This window comes from Silurus aristotelis (genome assembly GCF_946808225.1).
Source record: "Silurus aristotelis genome assembly, chromosome: 11".
In the NCBI taxonomy this organism is placed as follows: Eukaryota; Metazoa; Chordata; class Actinopteri; order Siluriformes; family Siluridae; genus Silurus; species Silurus aristotelis.
The window spans coordinates 1051292-1070390 of record NC_139584.1 but is presented as its reverse complement, the minus strand read 5'-3'; the positions used below and the strand labels follow the sequence as shown (position 1 = coordinate 1070390).

General features: G+C 39.4%; 1 protein-coding gene across 1 annotated transcript in view; it reads left to right on the top strand.

Moving 5' to 3' along the window:
• Positions 1–19099, top strand: part of LOC310733618 (N-acetyllactosaminide beta-1,3-N-acetylglucosaminyltransferase 3-like) — a 387738-nt gene that overhangs the window by 56968 nt on the left and 311671 nt on the right. The window lies entirely within an intron of this gene.

The window sequence follows — 19099 nt, the reverse complement described above, 5'->3', positions numbered from 1 at the left end:
CTTTAAAATTAACAGGGCCCTTGGTCAAGGGCCCAGCAATGTCTACATGGTGGCTACATGGTGATCCTTGGAACTAAATTCAAGACATTCTGAGCAGAAGTCCGATTTATGGCATTTGGCAGACGCACTTATCCAGAGCAACTAACATTCATCTCATTCATACAAACAAGCAGCTATGGGGTTAAGGGCCATGTTCAGGGGCCCACAAGTGGCTGCTTGGTGTGGCTGAGATTTGAATTTACAACCTTTGGATAAAAAGTCCAATCATTTAACCACTAATCTATGACCTGAGCTACCACTTACCAAACAAACCATTTATAGAAGGACAACTGATGTCTTGGTAAAGCCTGGAATCTTCTCACAAGGACATCACTGAGAGTTTGGTGGTAAAATTGAATCAATTAAACCGATTCTAGGTGTCGAATTGTAAAAATCAGAAGATAGAAATATCCCCATCCAAATAATTGTATTTATTTTCTTTTAAACACTAGTTTAGCTCCACCCTTAGAGTTTGTTTCCTCGCTATCTGCTACAAGTACCAATTTATACACTATACCAAGTAATAAAGGAAGGAGGATTTCAGTGGGGTTTTTTAGCATTTGCAAATCACTTTGCAGGAAATGAGCACTCACACTGATGCAATTATAAAAAGGACATCTCCGTTAAATTAATAAAACACTGGAACAGCTCTGAAGAAGCAGCATAGTGTGTCCACAGGATTTATAATTTACCATTCGGGTCCCGTTCAGACATAAATTGAATCTATTTCTTATTTAAAATAATAAATGCTCAAATGTTGCCTCTGTTTGTGACATGATCAGAACTCATTTCAGGTGTAAACCTGATGAACCTGCAGGCTGTGAACCAGCTGGATTACAAAATATCATTGAATGGTGATAATTTGCATCAGGTGAAGGATGAACAGAGATGATGAAGTTCTCCAGCTAGCTCCTACTGGTCCTTAGCTGAGTAAAGTGTAATCTCTAGTAATCTCTCAGGGGGACAGTTTGGGCTTTTATTTGCAGAAGATAAATAAACACCATACCTCAAACACAAACATCCATACTGCATGTTCAGCTTCATCTGCTCAGGCTACAGCGTATTTAATACATTCTAAAGACCTCAATATGAACTCCATCTGTAGGGAATGTATTCACACCTGGCGGAGTCTCACCAAGATCCAATCACACGGTGAGCCAGACCACCTGCAAAGATGACGCCTTCTCATCTGGTCTTATCGATACTCTGGCACATTGCCTGGTTTTATCCCAATATGAGCACATTTTAATGCAACAGGGCACCTGATTGTCAATTTATCATGCATCAGTAACCAACAGGCAGCTCTATTAAAGGCCCAGGAGACCACAGTGCTATTTCATTTTGACACAGCCATCCATTCTCTTGTCATCGTGCTGTCATATTTATGTACATATTTACTCATCGTAAGTAATACTTGAAGATACGGAATCAATAGCGATGCAACATCAATCTGTGAGCCGGACAGTGGCACGCAGGATCTCGTTACGGCCGATCTCTGGGCTTCATATGAGCCTGTCTGCTGCAGGGTCTCGTGGGATTTATCTGTCAAACCATACTGCTTCAGGCAGGCGTATAAAATAAATACACATGGATTAAGCTTTAGAACAGAGCTGACTTTTAAGATATCTCCATGACCGAGTGAAGAAAAACAAGCAGCCTGAGATAGCACATGATCTGCTGCAGGAGTCCAAATTGTTGGTCATAGTTGGTATGGAGGAGCATGACATTTTTCCTTCACTTGAACTAGGAAACCCAAACCTGTTCCAGCAAGAATGTGTTCACTTGTAGCTGAATGAATCTCCACCACATCTAGTGGAACGTCTTCCTAGAAGATTGGAGATTACTATAACAGCAAATGGAGACAGAGTATGGAATTGGATGTTGAAAAAGAAGCACATAGTTAAAAACATAACTGGTCAAACACGCAGCGAGTCACCAATCAGTTTTAAACTTGTTTTGATTGGTGCTTGGTGTATTTACTGATCACCAACATACAGATCAGTGTGCTGAGAGTAACATTAGTCAAGTCAAGAAGCTTTTATTGTTAACCATATATATCTGACTCAGTACACAGTGAAATGAGACAATGTTTCTCCAGAATCCTGGTGCTACATAAAACAACACAGAGCTACATAACAGAACACAGAGTTAAGAGCTAAAGTAAGTGTCCTCACCACATAAAGTGCATCATGTGCAACCGAGTGCAAAGAGACAGCACGACAGTGTAGGACAAATACACAAAACACAAAAGTAGTTACACCAGTAAACTTACTGTATAATATGTTACAAAGAACAATGTGCGAAAGGGAAATATAAACAATAGTGTTTTTGTCAAGATGAACACAATGTTGAACAAAAACAGCAATAGCAACAATGGAGAAGTGCAAAACAGAAATGTCCATGATAGAGGGGAGAAAGATTCCACTGATCTTCTCAGCCGTCATTGATATCTTCTGTAGGGTCTTGCGATCTGAGACGGTGCAGTTCACAAACCAGGCAGTAATGCCCTGGTCCCTCTGTAGAACATGGTTAGGATGGAGAAGGGAGAAGTTACATTTATCTCATTCATACAGCTGTGCAGGTATTGGGTTTAGGGGCTTTGCTTAGGGGCCCAGCAGTAGCAGCTTGGTGTGGCTGGGATTTAAACTCACAAAATTTTGAGCCAAATCCAGTGCCTTAACGTATAAGATACCCAACTATTTGAGTAATATTCTAGATTTAATCCCTCTTTACTGAACCTTTTCTGGAAGGGCTTTTCCACGTGATTTTGGAGTGTAGCTGTGGGGATCGGGTACTGATACCAGACACTGGGGTACAAGTCGTTCAATACTATTGTGTGATTTTTCAACTTTGTGGCCACAGTTTAGGTAAATATATAAGTTTATATAATGTGATGGTCAACAAGTTACAACAAACTCCTGGCCATATAGTCCATATAATCCTGAACCATCTACAGGATGGAGTTTGGACACTGGACATCTTAATGTGTTTGAAGGCTCTGGCATGGAGAAGCTGGTGCTGGATCTGTGATGATCTCAGATGTTGAGTTATTTTATGAGTTGCTCAGTAGCTCCTGGTTTTATAACCATAATGACTGTATAAGACTGTAGAAAGATCATCAGTCATAATCACACACTCCAGTGCTCATGTTAGTTCTCACTCTCCAGTGTTCTGTAGTGTTTAAAGACTATAAAATGTACTTTATCTGTAAAGCTGCTCCGAGACAATGTCCAAGTGCTATACAAATAAAAAATAAATACTTTATCAGCCTGGATACAATTATAAAAATCTTTCTCGAATGGTTCAGTATGCTTTTTCTGCATGTTAAACTTGATCGTTTTTTTATTTTCTCTTCACTGTACAATGGCATTGTTAATGTTCAACTCATAACTGAGTCAAACCTGAACCTTAACCTTAACTATATTGCCAAAAGTTTGTGGACACCTGGTCGTAAGTGCTTTTTGTGCATCAAATTTAGTCCCAATTTGTTATTTAAATTCCCTTCACTCTTCTAAAAAGATGTTCCACTAGATTTTGAAGTGCACTTGTGGAGATTTGTGCTTATTTTAAAAAGCTGGAGTATCATATGAAAAGCTAGAGTTGATTAGATGGAGTTGAGTGGTAGCTCAGTGGTTAAGAGATTGTACTTCCAATCAGAAGGTTGTAAACTCAAATCCCACCACCACCTACCCTAAGCTGCTGCTGCTGCTGCTGGGCCCTTGAGCAAGGCCCTTAACCCTCACCTTCTCGGTTGTATGAATGACATCATTGTAAGTTGCTCTGGATAAGGCCGCCTGCCGAATTCTGTAAATGTCAAACATCTTAAAAACCACTGTGTTGCTTATTTAGTGATAAAGTACAAAAACCTGGTGAATATATTGATGAGAAAGTTTTCTTCATTGTGCATTTTTTTTACCTTCTAACCCCACCTTCTGAACCTGAGCCGGATGGGGTTGCCTCAGGATACCTCTCAAGATGTGTTTGTCTGAATGCATTGCCACGGTGTTTAATGTTGTTTGTCCCCTCCAGGGTGTGAGGTTGTCTTTGTACCAGAATGCCAATTTGGATCGTTCCTTGTGGCACGATTACTTTCCTTTTCCATTGCCAGTCCTGTTTCAGCGCCGTCTCCCAGCAGCCACAAAAAAACGAGATGAAAACTGTGCTCTTCTTTTGATAATAATTTCTCAAAGTAAGCTTTTTGAACAGGGTCTTTTTCATTATCTTTGAGATAGCAAATTGGGTAAGAGCAAAAAATTAATCTGTCAGTGTGTGTGTGTGTGTGTGTGTGTGTGTGTGTGTGTGTGTGTGTGTAAGTTTATATGTATATGGAAAGATATAAAAAAAAAAAATCATAATCATCATTATATTTTCTTCAAATTCTTTAAATATGGACAGTCCCTTTCAGGCCTTTGTGTGTAAGCCTGTAAAAAATGAAAGAGGAAGCATTAGACATGAAAAAGCAAAGCTGTGTCAAACACACACTGCATCACTACTGATAACAGTCTGAGAAACCTTTCTGAACATGAGATGCTGTAAACAAATGTTTGTAGGTAGAAAGTTTCCCTCTGTGAATCGCTACCTGAATGTCCTTCAATTTTCTCAGCATTATAAAGTAGACGACATCGCGGAGCATACATTAGCCCGATAGGCATTCATTTACGGCTGTAAAGTCCATCGCAAGCATATGCTGTTCTTCAATCTAATGGGCCATGAGGAATAAAGGGACAAACTGATGTTCTTGAATGTCCAGCCACTCTAGTCACCCCAAGCATCATTAGATTCAATATAAACCTCCATACTGCATTATGAAACCCATCAGCTCCAAGGGTTTCTTTAGAAACCGACATAAAACTGGGTAAATTAAATGGACCTACACAACAAACAGAAGAAATTGAATTCTCAAACAGCGCTTCACAGTTCAAAGCCAGAAAGCCAGGATCTGATCGATAGAAATCATTTGTAATTGCTGTTTTTCCTTCTGTGTTTTTCTCCACTGTGGAATAAACTACATTCACTATATGAATAAAAGTTTGCTGTTATGTATGTTATATATATATGTTCTTTTCTGTTATTCTTAAAAATCAGTACCAGCACACTCCTTCATTCCTCAGGCATCTTCTCACCTTCCAGAATATTGTTAAATCTTGTTAAACAATCTGGTTAAAAACTCCACTGCATCTCTCCTAAACATCTCCACGCTTCTACCGGTATGTCATTTGGTCCTACTGACTTTCCGCTCTTCATCCTCTTAATCGCTGCTCTCACTTCCTCCTTACTAATCCTATCCACTTCCTGCTTCACATCTCGACACCATCCAACCTTCTCTCTCTCTCATTTTCCACATTCATCAGCTGCTCAAAATACTCCCTCCATCTTCTCAACACACTCTCCTCACTAGTCAACACATTTCCATCTCCATCCTTTATTGCTTTAACTTGCAGTACATCCTTCCCAGCTCGGTTCCTCTGCTTGGCCAATCACTACAAATCCTTTTCTCCTTCCTTAGTGTCCAACTTCTCCTACAGCTCCTCATATGCCTTTTCCTTGGCTTTTGTGACATCCCTCTTTACCTGCTGCTGCATCTCCTTGTACTCCTGCCTACTTTTCTCATCACTCTGTCGATCCCAGTTCTGTTTCTCCAACCTCTTTCTCCTTCTGCTCTCCTGCACTTCCTCATTCCACCACCACGTCTCTTTGTCTTCCTTTCTAGTTCCAGATGTTACACCAAGTACCTTCCTAACTGTCTCCCGCATCACTTCTGCAGTAGTTTCCCAATCATCCAGCACCTCTTCACCACCACCGAGCTCCTGTCTGACCTCCTCCATGAATCTCACACTACACTCTTCCTCCTTCAGTTTCCACCATCTTATTCTTTCAGTCCTTTTTTCCTCTATCTCACAAACCCACTTGTGGAGCATATGCACTGATGACATTTATCATCACGCCTTCAACTTCCAGCTTCACGTTCATCACTCTATTAGAAACTCTCTTCACCTCCACTACACTCTTACTGTACTCTTCCTTCAGAATCACCACTACACCATTTCTCTCTCCATCCACACCATGATAGAACAGTTTAAACCCCTCCAATGTTCCTGGTCATTGGTAACCTGACTGATCCAGTAGGAAGTTCTGGTTTGTGATCCAGATATTTGATTTGTCACATGGCCAGCACAAAGAGTGCACTGGCTTGTGCCTCCCTAATGACTGGGTGTGAGTGTGCTTGGAGAATCATTCAGCCACAAGAGTGTTAGTAAAGTCAGGTACTGATGTAGGGGAGATGAGGAGAACTGGGGTGCAGTCAGCGTTCACATTCATCCCAAAGGAACTCAACAGGGTTCTACAAACCGTCCCCTTTGAAGTCATAGATAATTAGATTTTTTATTGTCCTGAAGGCTTAATATCTGTTTGAACTTTGCAATGTAAATGTGATGATTATAGAAAAAAAAAATATATAGAAAATTGAAGCATTTTTCAGCTTCTCATCATCATCTATAACTGCTCTTGGTTGGCTGAGGGTTGAGTGATTGATTCAAAGCAACACCAAGCACAATGTGGAACTACACCCTGTATGGGACACAATTTAGAGTCACTTTTTACCAGTTTACATGTAACATGGTCTTAAACGGAGGGAGAAGTGGTTAGGTATTGTAGAATTATTTACCACCAGCTTGTTTTTTTATACTATTGTAAAATCTTCTCATGCTATGCGTTGCTTAACTAGAATGATTTTATTGTCAAGCTACTAATAAAATAGTAGAATAAAAATAAAATATAGGAATAAAATAGAATGTGCAATATAATGAATTAAAAGAAAAACAAATAAAATGTCAATAAATGACCTATAATATAGCTGCATTGTCATGCTGGAACAGGTTTCGGTGTCGTAGTTCAAGTGAAGGGAAAATCTAATGCTAAATCTAAAGACATCCTGTACAACTGTTTATCTCCAATTTTTGGTCAACAGTTTGGGGAAGCCAGATATTGCTGGAGAAATCAGGTATCAAAGTACCAGTTCTGTAAACCAGTTCTGAGGGGATTTTCTTTTCAAAAGGCAACTTCTCTGTTCATCTCAGCTTCCCTCATTAATTTCCCTTTTAAAGAATTTGTATCATCCCATGACTTACTTTTGAGAAATTGGTTTTGGCATCAGAGAGAGACCCTCTCATCTGTAAACCATATGTAAAAGAATCTGACTCCTAGTGAACTGTATCTAAGTTGTCCTGATGTTCTGGATCACTGGTTGCTAATCAGAGTTATAAATCTATAGAGATGAGAGGAGGGGTGAAGTGGAGTGGAGCAGCTGTGGATCACTGATGCATATCATCACATCTTTCCTACTGTATGCTCTCACGTAGTCTCGAGCAGCCCAGCTCACAGGCTGAATCTTGACCATTTACCATGTGGACACCTGGACTGACAAAAAGTCACCTTTGGATGAAAAATGTGACCATTTTGATTACTTTATGGGTCGTTACTTTCTATATTGACCTGTTTTCTTTGGTGTTGAAGTAAAGAATATTACTAATCATGCTAAGTGGAATATCATAGCAGAGAAAAGTCGCTGATAGCAAAGGTTTGGATCGATTCTGCGTCCTACACAATATAGCCTGCATCAAAAGAACAGCTAGAGCTTTAAACTGCCGATCAATCGTACACCTCACAGTTACATCATAAACCGTTGGTATAAATATCACACCAGTGGTTTCTCCATGCAGCCAGCATCCCCACCTTAACCTTCAATTGATCTGCTGCTCGTTAGATTTTTTTTATAGGAGCTGCATGTGAACATTGCAACAGAAAGGTACAGCTGTTAATAAGGAGAACTTGATGCATGCAGTCTAAACATAATGTGAGCAGATTTAATGAAGGAATTCTATGCATACAGAAAATATCATTCAGTAGTTACAATTTTGGACTTTGATCAGAAGGTGCCAAGATGCCATTACTTTGGTCTTATAACAGGATCCTTAACCCTCAACAATTCAGTGGTAATGACATCAGTCTTCATTAGTAAACTGGCAATAAGATCAACAATCTTGGAACTGTAATGTGTGGAGCAGATGAGTATGGTTTCCCTCAAGGTTTCTTTCTCATTCCATCTCAGAGACATTTTCCCTCACCACCATCACCCCTAGCTCACTGATTAGGGATGAACTTATGAGGTGGTATCAAAAGGTTTGAAAACGAGCTTCCAAGAAAGTTCAAGTTCAAGTTTATTACTATACAGTTTTTTACAATGGACATTGTCTTTAAGCGGCTTTACAGAATTTAGGAATTAAAGTAGAATGATGTGTATTTATCCCTGATCATGAAGCCTGGGGAGACTGTGGCAAAGGAAAATCTCCCTGAGATGTTATGAGGAGAAAACCTTGAGAGGAGCAAGAATCTAAAGGGGAACTCATCCTCATCTGAGTGATATCGAGAGTGTGATTATAAATCTTAACACAATCCAGAACACTGGAGAGTGAGAACTAACATGAGCACCGGAGTGTGTGATTATGAGTAACGTTCTTTCTACAGTCTCATAAAGTACTTTATTTATCTATGTTTCCACACTTTATCACCTTTAAAATAATTCTCTTGCACAGCGATACAGTGATCCCAGCGCTCCTCTGGAACGTGTTCTGGAAGTGTTCTAGTCAAAGCGTGTCAAGCACCTTCTGCTATTTGCACTGGATCTCTGCAACGGTTTCAAAACGGCGACCTCTGAGCTGGAGCTTCATCTTCGGGAAGAGGGCGAAGTCTGCAGGGGCCGAATCCTGCGAGTAGAGTGGGTGCGGAAGTGAGATCACGTTGTTTCCAGCGAGAAACTCATGTGTGAGGAGGAGCTCGGTGCTCGGTCAGTGTTCTTACTCGCCGTCATCTCCTCTGTAGACCACACCACCACCTCTGTACCTCCTCTAACCACTACTGTAACCTCCTTTACAAATTTCCCCACTGTGGGACGAATAAAAGTTTCTTATTTCCCCCAGTCAGAGTATTCACTGTCCAGATCGGTCAGTACTTTCATAAGTCTGGTTCCTCTCAAGGTTTCTTCCTCATGCCATTTTTCCTTCACCACAGTCTGACACAGAGAGGTTTAACGTGACGTCCGTTTTTTTACATTTTTATTAATTAATTAATTTTTTTATTTTAATGTAATTAAAATGCTGAAAACAAAGTAAAGCACTTCAAATTCAGTTGCTGTTATCTAATTATTTTTCTACATAACGAGGTCAATATTTTCAACCAAATTATGTAGTTGTCAAAGTTTTTATCTGCAGAAAACTTTGTGCTCTGATTCTAAAAAGACAAAAAACATTGTTTTATTGGAATCGATTTTTTTTTACTTTTTACTAAGTACGAACCAATAAAGCAATTCAGTCACATCTCCTTAATATTTAAACAAACCTGCCACGTTATCATCTCCCTCTGAATGCCTTCTTCACTCCATATGTGGAGAACATTTTTTTGTCCAGGAATATTTATATAGTTTAAACCACATTGGCCTTCGGATCAATTTGCTGTAATTGACTTTTTGAATGTCTACCTTGTTGACATCTGCCTGTCTCTCTCTTTCCCTGGAAGAGTCACAGCTGGGTTTTACTGGGTCACGGATTTCAGACTCGGCCAGCAGAAGGGACCCAAATGTCAGGCAAATGTCAGGAACTCATCTGGAAAGTGATGCTGCCTGAGGGAGGGAGGGAGATTTTGTTTACTGACGGCCCTGTGCAACATCTTAATTTATCCGAGGAGGGAAAAAAAAAAAGCAGCGTTGATGAATCCAGCACTGCAAGTCATGTCTGTAAAAAAAATGCAAATTTTGCAACATATTCTGAAAATGATTATGATATTTTTTATATGCACAAGGATCCATCTGAGCCACAAATCCAGCACTGTGTTTTCCCACCTCAGCCATGGCAACAGTGCTGCAGACACTCGGTACACAACCAAATCAATCATCAGAGCGAGACCTGGGCGCTGTAGCGTGTTATTCCTCTGGTGTGTTCATTGTATTTGCTCAGATCATAACCTTCAGTATTGTGAAGGTGCATTGGCATGGGAAATTTAAATTATAGAGTGTAATGTTTTTGAAAGACATTCAAACATAAAAATGAAGAAAAGGAGTAATAAACGTCTGCAGACGACAGGAAAGCGAATCAAAACTGATTAACGGGATATGGAATTGGATTCAGTATCCACACAATGTATCTGTCTAAATGGGCTGTAACACAACAGCATCTGTTCAGTCCTGCATTTATATTTGTCCTGAAAGCAAAACATTTTATATGTGTATAGCAAAAAAGTATGAGCATAACCTGTATCCCACTAAAAACACTGGAAAAAAGCTCCTGACCCCGTCTTCCTGTCCTCGTCTCCTGTCTGGGCTGGCCTGATTCATCCTGATGCCCTACTTTTGGATGAATTTCTTATCACCTGAGTTCATTTGCTGGATGCCAATGTTCTCCACATGAACAGCCTAAAGATCCATGAAGTTATAAGATGTTTAAAAAGCCATGAAGATGTCTATGGGGTGTATTTAATAAATATATAATTATATATATATATATATATATATATATATATATATATATATATATATATATATATATATATATATATATATATATATATATATATAATCATATTGTCAAAATTAAGGCATAACGCAAATTAATTTTAACGTCACAAAACTTGATTAACGAGTGATCAATGCAGTGCGCATTTCTCTTCGAGCATTTTTATTAAAAATATAAATAAATATAAAAGAGGTCAAATCAAAACCTTTAAAGCAGCACACATTTATTAACATCCTTTCTTTACTCAGATATAAAAAATAATTATTAACTCCACCCAAAACATTTTAAATCACTAAACATTTGTTTTACTGCTGCGCCGAGTCTCAAATCGAGCACCAAATTCTGCCACAATGCACACATCCGGCAAATAAAACCGTCCGTGTGGAAACAGCAAAAGTTCTGTTTGCTTTTACATTTACAACAATATTTAGTCTTCATGCTCTATGTTGAGTTTTGTTTCACGAATAATAAACATACATTTGCATAAAGCATCAATATTTGTCCATGTTAATAAGAGTATTAAAAACATGAAAAAAATTTATTTAAGGTACATTTAAGAACAGATAAACATGTGCAATTAAGTTGAGGTTAATGAGTTAACTCATGACAATATTTGAATAAATATCGCTAAACAGCCCGGACGGACAGATGATCAAAATGCAGTTTTGCATCTACCCAAAATGCAAATAGTAGCAGTTGTGCACACTGAAAAAAAGCAAAGTGCATATAAATAAATAATTATAAGTTAAGCATGTAATTTACATATGTAAATATATTTACAGCAATAAATACAAACAAAAGATATAGCACCAAACTTTTTACCAAGAGTTTAGAGAACAGTTTAGCAAAAGATCTGTTACTTCATGGCACGTTGGAGACCAGAAATGGTTGTACATTATTACAGCTTTTATAGGAACAATTTATAATAATTTTACTGTTTGTTGTTGTTGTTCTTTCAGAATCCCCCTATTGGTTGTGTACGCTTGTCTGTTTATCGCCACAATGGGCACAAAAAACGAAACATTTCATTCTCCCACTTTGAGGTGGGAAGGAAATTCGATATTGTTTTTGCATTGTATTGTTTTTAAGGAAAAAGATTAAACAAAAAAAGTGAATTAAGTGGTTTTACATTTTTCAGACTCATCAGAAATGGCAGGTTGGTCTGCAGTGAAGGAATAATACTCTCAGATTGAATGACTCTCGTGTCCTGTAGTTAAAAGGTCCACAGAGAGACATTCATGTGATCTTAAACCACTAAACCGACGTTCGAGTGCAGGATGTGAGCCCATGTTAGGACGAGTTTATTATGCTGCATGAACAACAGTTTTTCAAAGACCAAGGGTACAATCTCACACCTACAGTAAATGCTGTCTTTCTGCAAAAATCATCCAGAGCACATGGAGCTTTAATCCCTGTCTCATCCACCGGAGCAAATGTCAAGTCGATACCTGCAAAAGTTGTGGAAGTGCTGCAACTGACAGCTGTATTACAGAGAGATGCTGTTAGATCTGAGATGCAGCTTTAGGGAATAATAAGTAGATCTGGGACTCTGTGTTGATGTTTATCCATAACTCTTGGCATATGTTGTGAAATGTGTCTGGTCGAGAGTCGAGCTCAACGTAGTGCCTTCTAAAGGAGGTCCTATAGACATCTGGCTCTTTCACTCATTCATCTGAAGATACCACACTATCCTGGTCATGGTGGATCCGGAGGTGGATCCTCTCCCTATACATACTGGACACGATGGTGGACCATTTAAAAGGGACAGAGCACATGCTGTGATTTTACCCTCATTCACACCAAGGGGCAATTTAGAGTTAAACCACATAGATGCATGTTTGTGGGAGAAAAATTATTTATTATAGAAATAAATCAAACTTTTAATTCAAGCTCTTGGTCAAACGTGGGAACCCCAGAGTTGAACAAAATCTAAAATCTACTAAATCTACATTCTATTCACAATAGTCAAGTCAAGTCAAGTTTATTTGTATAGCAGTTTTCACAACAGACATTGACTCAAAGCAGATTTACACAAATCAACAGTGAAGGTGAATAGTGTGTGTTTATCCCTGATGAGCAGCCGTGGCGACTGTGGCAAGGAAAAACTCCCTTAGATGTTATGAGGAAGAAACCTTGAGAGGAACCAGACTCAAAAGGGGAACCCATCCTCATTTGGGTGACATCAAGAGTTTGATCATAAATCTTTCAACAGTACAGAACACTGGAGAGTGAGAACTAACATGAGTACTGGAGTGTAAGATTATAAGTTATGTTCTTTCTGCAGTCTTATTTAGTCTATATGGTCAGTAGCTCCTAGTTTTATGAGCTCAGCATTTGTGATCATCACAGATCCAGCATCAGCTTCTCCATGCCAGAGCCTTTAAACACTCCAGGAGGTCCAGGGTCAAAACTCCACAATAAAGCAAATCAAAGCTTAAACTCAGAATATTTACCATTTTAAAGGAAAAAAATAGGTAATCTTGAATTTGATGGTTGCAACCCATATGTGTCTCATACAGCATTCTATGTATCTGCTCAACAGCTCTGGGTTTCCTTTGTTGTGTTTTTTTTTTATTTCATGATGCAGCACATGAGTTCAGCAGTCGCACTATTCTACTGCAAAGTCATGCTATTGTAATGGATGCAGTATACATTTAGCATTGGCTTGCTCAAATATGCAAGACCTTCCGTGAAGAAGACATTTTCTGGATGAAAGCATTTGTTGCTCTAAAACCTGTATATAGGATCGATGGAGCCTTTACAAATGTGCAAGCTGCCCATTCCACATGCACTAATGCACCACTATACCATAAAAGATGCTACTTTCTAAACTGAGATCTGGTTACAAGCCAGATGATACCTATCCTCTTTAGTACTGAGGATGTGGTGTCCACAGTTTCCAAAAAAATATTTGATTCGTTTGACCACGGAACAGTTTTCCACTTTTACATTTTAGATGAGTTTTGGCCCAGAGAGGATGGTGGTGTTTCTGGATCATGTTCATGCATGCCTTCTTCTTTGCAGGTTAGAGATTTAACCTGCATTTCTGGATAACATGCAAACTGTATTCACAAACAATGATTTCTGCAGGTGTTAATGAGCCCATGCAGTGATTTCCATTAAAAAATCATGACGTTTTAAATGCAGTGGCCCCTGAGGGCCCAAAGGTCACAAACATCCAACATTGATTTTCCCTTGTGCACAGAGATTTTTCCAGATTCTTTGAAACATTTAATGATCATTTGTTCTGTAAATAATGAGATATTCGATTGTTTTGTTGATATTCTGAAATTGTTCCACAGTTTGTAGACTCAGACTTTCACAGCCGCCCATTTTTACTCCTGAGAGTCTCTGCTAAAATATTGGTTCATGAGATTTGCAAACTCTGTTTTTATTTACATTTTACACAGTGTCCCAACTTTTTTGGAATTGGGGTTGCAATATTTGTTACTTGTATATCCAGTGAAAAACTTCCATTCTATGATCCCCCTTATTTCCCAATTAAACACAGAAATGATGGTCAGTATGAAATGCCTGTGATTTTATTATCTACAAAAAGGAAATAAATCACTGTATTTCATGGCTTATGGACTAAATCATGAAGAAAAGAAGTGAGATTACAAGTGAGTGAAGAGGAGGAGGAGGAGGAGGAGGAAAATTGCTGTAACACTCTTTAGAAATCCTCTCCAAAAGCCTCTCAGAGACATGTAAGGATTGAAAGTGTTCAATGAGGTGAGGTCTAAAGCATCACCTGATATCACTCCGCACGTATCTCCAATTCTTTCTTTTCTGTAACTATCTTTCGAGTTTAAGAGCACGTAGAAGGGTGGATTCGTCGTGGCCGAATGCCAAGTGTTATTAAAAGCCGTGAATCCTGCTCTGTCCGCAGGTTATATACGCAGCTCTTATCAGCTACCCAATTGAGACTGTTTAAATCAATGAGTAGTTTTAAAATGACACATGGCAACATGCGTGACGATCGCCATCCAGTGACTCGGTCAGGACTAATCTGATATGAAATATCAAGTTTACGCATCAGTAGGCACATCTGCCCATGCAATCCAGTTTATTTGGCTCCTGTAATGCGCCAATCAAAGATTATTAGCATGACAATTCCATTTCTAAGACGCTCTGAAGTGCGACTTGGTAATTGCAATTCTGATTTAAAATTAAACAAAGAGGTTTTTTTTTTTTATCATTTTAATTTTTTTATCTTCAAATACAGCTGTGCAGGGTTAAAAAGGGTCTGTGTGGTATTTTACATATAATGTTTTCCTCACAGGCCACATCCCAGGCTGATGTCTGCTCTTACTAGTGTCTAGCGTGGGATATTGTGTGTATGACACGTCGCCCCCTACAGCATATTATGTGAGTATATTGAGCTTAGGCTTCCTTGGTGACTGTCTTAGTGTCAGGGTAGAACACCAACAGAGAGATGATCACATTCCAGTTTAAATCATGCAGGACGGCCATGTAATTAAATTCCCACAGAGATGTACATTTCAATAAGACAGCCCGGGTGGCATTGAGAGAGACTGACGTTGGCAGAGTCGTGAATTGCCCCAGGGCTTAGATTGTCACTTTTTCAGTTATGGAAATATGCTGCACATTTTTTCTATCATTTACTCTACATAATAGCTTTTTTAAAATACTCTTCTCATTTGCTTTTCCTGATTGTCAGAGTTTTCACTGGGCAAAGTTAAACATTATGTCTAGGTGACTGATGTGCCTTTCCATAGCAATGAACACCACTGTTAGATAAATGCATATATGTGAGTGAATTTTCTTGCACTTCCTGATTCAACACTCATGATTGCTTCAGTGGATAAACACCAAAGAATTCTACAGAAACATAAGAACTGCTGCTATAATCATAAAGACTGCCCTGTGCTCTTCCCATGGCTCACTCAAAATCCTTTAACACACCTACTACTGCATTCCTTTAGGAAGGGATGTAAAGGATTCAAGACTAGTTTGGTAACATGCCAACAGATGGCAGCACGGGGCTGTACGCGCAGTCACATCGACCACCGAGCGTCCTGTGTACATTGGGAGCTGTGAAACCGGTGCTCTTCTGACCACGTTTGAGATATCATCATAAACACTGAAATAGAACACCCCATCACACCTCCTCACACGTGAGTTTCTCCCTGGAGTTTCTCTTCCACACTTTCCCTGTTTGACTTCCGAAACACATTTCAGAAGCATCTGGAACACTGGGAGCACTGCATTGCTGTGCAAGGGGACAGTTTGAAGGTGATCGTGTGTAAACGTACTTTCTTGTTAACAGAGCGAGTCTCGAAACCTTTTAATACCACGTAGTATACGGTCATTTTCCTCTGAGATCAAAATTTACATTTCTATTTTACTGCCAGGCTTCTTTGTAATAAGGTTTCATTCCTTCACACAGTAGTGAAGTTGATCTGAATAAAACTGAATAATGATCATTAAATCTACAGAAACTCTGTCTACATTTTATAGTGCATCTTCATTTAGGACAACTTCTCCATAATGGTAAAATAGCAATAAATATTGGGTAAAAAACAAAGCTGATGGTCAAGGAAAATGCAGTGGATAAAGCGCGCGCGAGAGAGAGAGAGAGAGAGAGAGAGAGAGACTAGCTGTCAGTTCTCTTCCAATATAGAGAACAGCTCTGGTAATTGAAGCCCCAGGGAGTTGCTTCCTGTGTCAAGGCCACCATTCATTCAGCCTGCGTGGTACGCTAATCTCGCCGTTTGTCCACAGGGAACTGACTCGTACTCTGAAAGAGTGAGATACATCATTACTGTCGACGGAGGAGGGTTGCCTGGCTGTGATGGAGACTCGACGAACAAGAAGGACAATAGATTGCAACACTGTGGGATTCTTTAGCGCAATTCCTTCACCTTGAGAGAATTTAAACGCTTGCTAGCTTAATAAGCGTCAACGTGTGACACCAGTGACAGCTCAAATATGATGAATGTTGTTGTTATCGAAGCTTTGAAAGTTCCTCAGTCCTGATCTAAGACTGTGACACTGTCACTATTGTCCTACAAAAGATAGAGTTGATCAAGTTTATGATCTATAATTGAAGTTTCCCTCTATTCTCACTAAACACATTCATATACTACACAAAAAAAGACACAGGGGTTTACTGAAGAGGTTGTGGCACTTTTTTTGCTACCTAACGAGCGCGCAAAGGCCGCTGAGGTTGTAGCATTTATGAGCACCTAATGAGCAGCTCTGTTCAATTCCTCCCACGCCGTGACTCTTCCAGGTGAACTCAGCTGTTTAGTGCATTGAGGTTAAAGCACATAATACCTTCCCACACATCACAGGAACACACTGTACCATTCCAGAGCCTTTTATTGCATCTCAGTCATTAAAACCACAAAATAAGGCTTTAAATCATTCTTGTTTAAATATATTATTGTTTCATATATTATACCAGGTCTGGTGCTGAACAACAGCACACAAGATAACAAAAGACTTGTACTGTTGCTATTTCTGCAAGCAGGAAATCGTTTGTATAAATTGTGCATGTTTAGACAAAATGTGATGTTTGGAAGGGCTTGTGAAATGCATCACACACAGGAATCTGAGAATTATTGTAATTACTAAAGCAAAAAACCCAATGAACACAATTCAACACAGTTGTGGCTCCTTTCACTGGAGCCACAACTGCACCTCCCACATACATCATCTCTAGCAGAAGCATCGATCTTCACCTCATCACATCACCCCGGGGTTTCCTGCGTTTCTCCTGTACATTACTGTTTTTATAACTGAGTAAGTCATGGAGCTTTGTTCAGGAGCCCAAAAGTGCCAACCTGGTGTTACAGGGAATTGAATATCACTTTTCAATCTAAAGTTGCAAAACATAAAAAAAAACAATAGAACTATGAGGTGGTATGAAAAAGTTTGGAGATTCGTTCTGTTTACAAGAAACTACTTTATTTATCCACGTTTCCACACGATCAACTTTAAAATAGTCTCCTCACTGAGCAATACAGCTCCCAGTGTTCTTCTGGAACTTGCCCTGGAAGTCTTCTTTTAGACGTTTGTCAAGCATCTTCTGCTATTTACACAGATGCTCCTCGTGATACATGGTGGATTACGTTTACAGAATTTGGTAGATTCCCTTACCCAGATTGACTTACTTAACATTTACATTTCATTCAAACTACTGGGCGGTTATGGGGTAAAGGGCCTCGCCTAGGGGCCGAGGAGACGCAGTTTGATGTGGTTGGGATTTGAACCCACAACCTTTGGATACAAAGTCCAAATGCCACCCAGCTACCACCTCCCCCATGGTGGACATGCATAAATGGCAAACCATGATTTAGGAATCAGGAACATGCTTGAACACTGAGCACAACACAGCTAGACCAAATCCACAATGTTTCACCACACCTTCACTCATTTGAAACAATTACTGGAATATTGTATATGTTGAATATTGTAGTATAGAACATGGTATATGTTGCTGGAGTATCATACATAATATATTTAACTGAGCAGTTGAGGTTTAACGGCCTTGCTCAAGGGGCCTACCACCTCCCCCATGATGTTGCTGAGATTGTTGCTGAGATTAAAACTCATAACCTTTTAAAAAGAAGTCCAACGTCTTAACCACTGTACTATTACAATTTGCTTCAAAAGCGAGAAGGAATATAAGTCTGGGGGCCCCCTGGAGCTTCTACTTACCCATCAGCAGTAGCAAATGCAACCCTTGTCCACTAATACTATCAGAGCTTCCTAAACTTTCCAAAGAATCCTGAGAAAGATGTATCAGATGTACTTCCTGCAAACATTATAGAAATTGTCTTTTTTTTTTTACTTATAAATTCTTGAAGGTGGTTTGAAAGCACATTCCCATTTCTGTGCTGCAACACGCTGCTCTGGCATCACGTCTCTGTTCTTTATTTGTGCGCATGTAAACCCTGGGTTTTAAAAGCAATTAGAGTGACATGGCAGCTCCCTGCTGTAGATGTCTAAGCTCATTAGTCAGCTTGTTCTTATTCCTAATGTCCTTTTGTCTTATACACCGACCACTTTAAAGAACGTTTTTTTTTGTATTATTATTACCTGCTGAGCTCTCACAGCTCCGGGAATGTAATTCTTCACTATATATATAAAATACACCTCTGTTATAAGTCTGACTGGAGATCCTGGACTTAGTCTGTAGCTCCAGGGCTTCCTGCAGTCGTTCACTTTGTCATGTCCTCATCTTTGCCATCGCCTTTCACAAGATCTAACAAGGAAAAGAAAAGCTCTACTCGCTTTTAAAGGCCCAGGTCTCTTCCTGGCCAGTTGAGAAACAAGAAATCTCCTACAGACCACACTGAAGATTATTCTGGGCATCCTCTATCTCCAACATGCTCTATAGTGTGAGAAGAGGATCAGTATAATCATCCCTAGAGTTTATCGAGCTTGACTATCAACTCTGGTTAATACTTGCAGTACAAGATAGAAGGGTGTTTGTGTATTGTAATAGTTAGGCAGGGTTTTAATGGTAG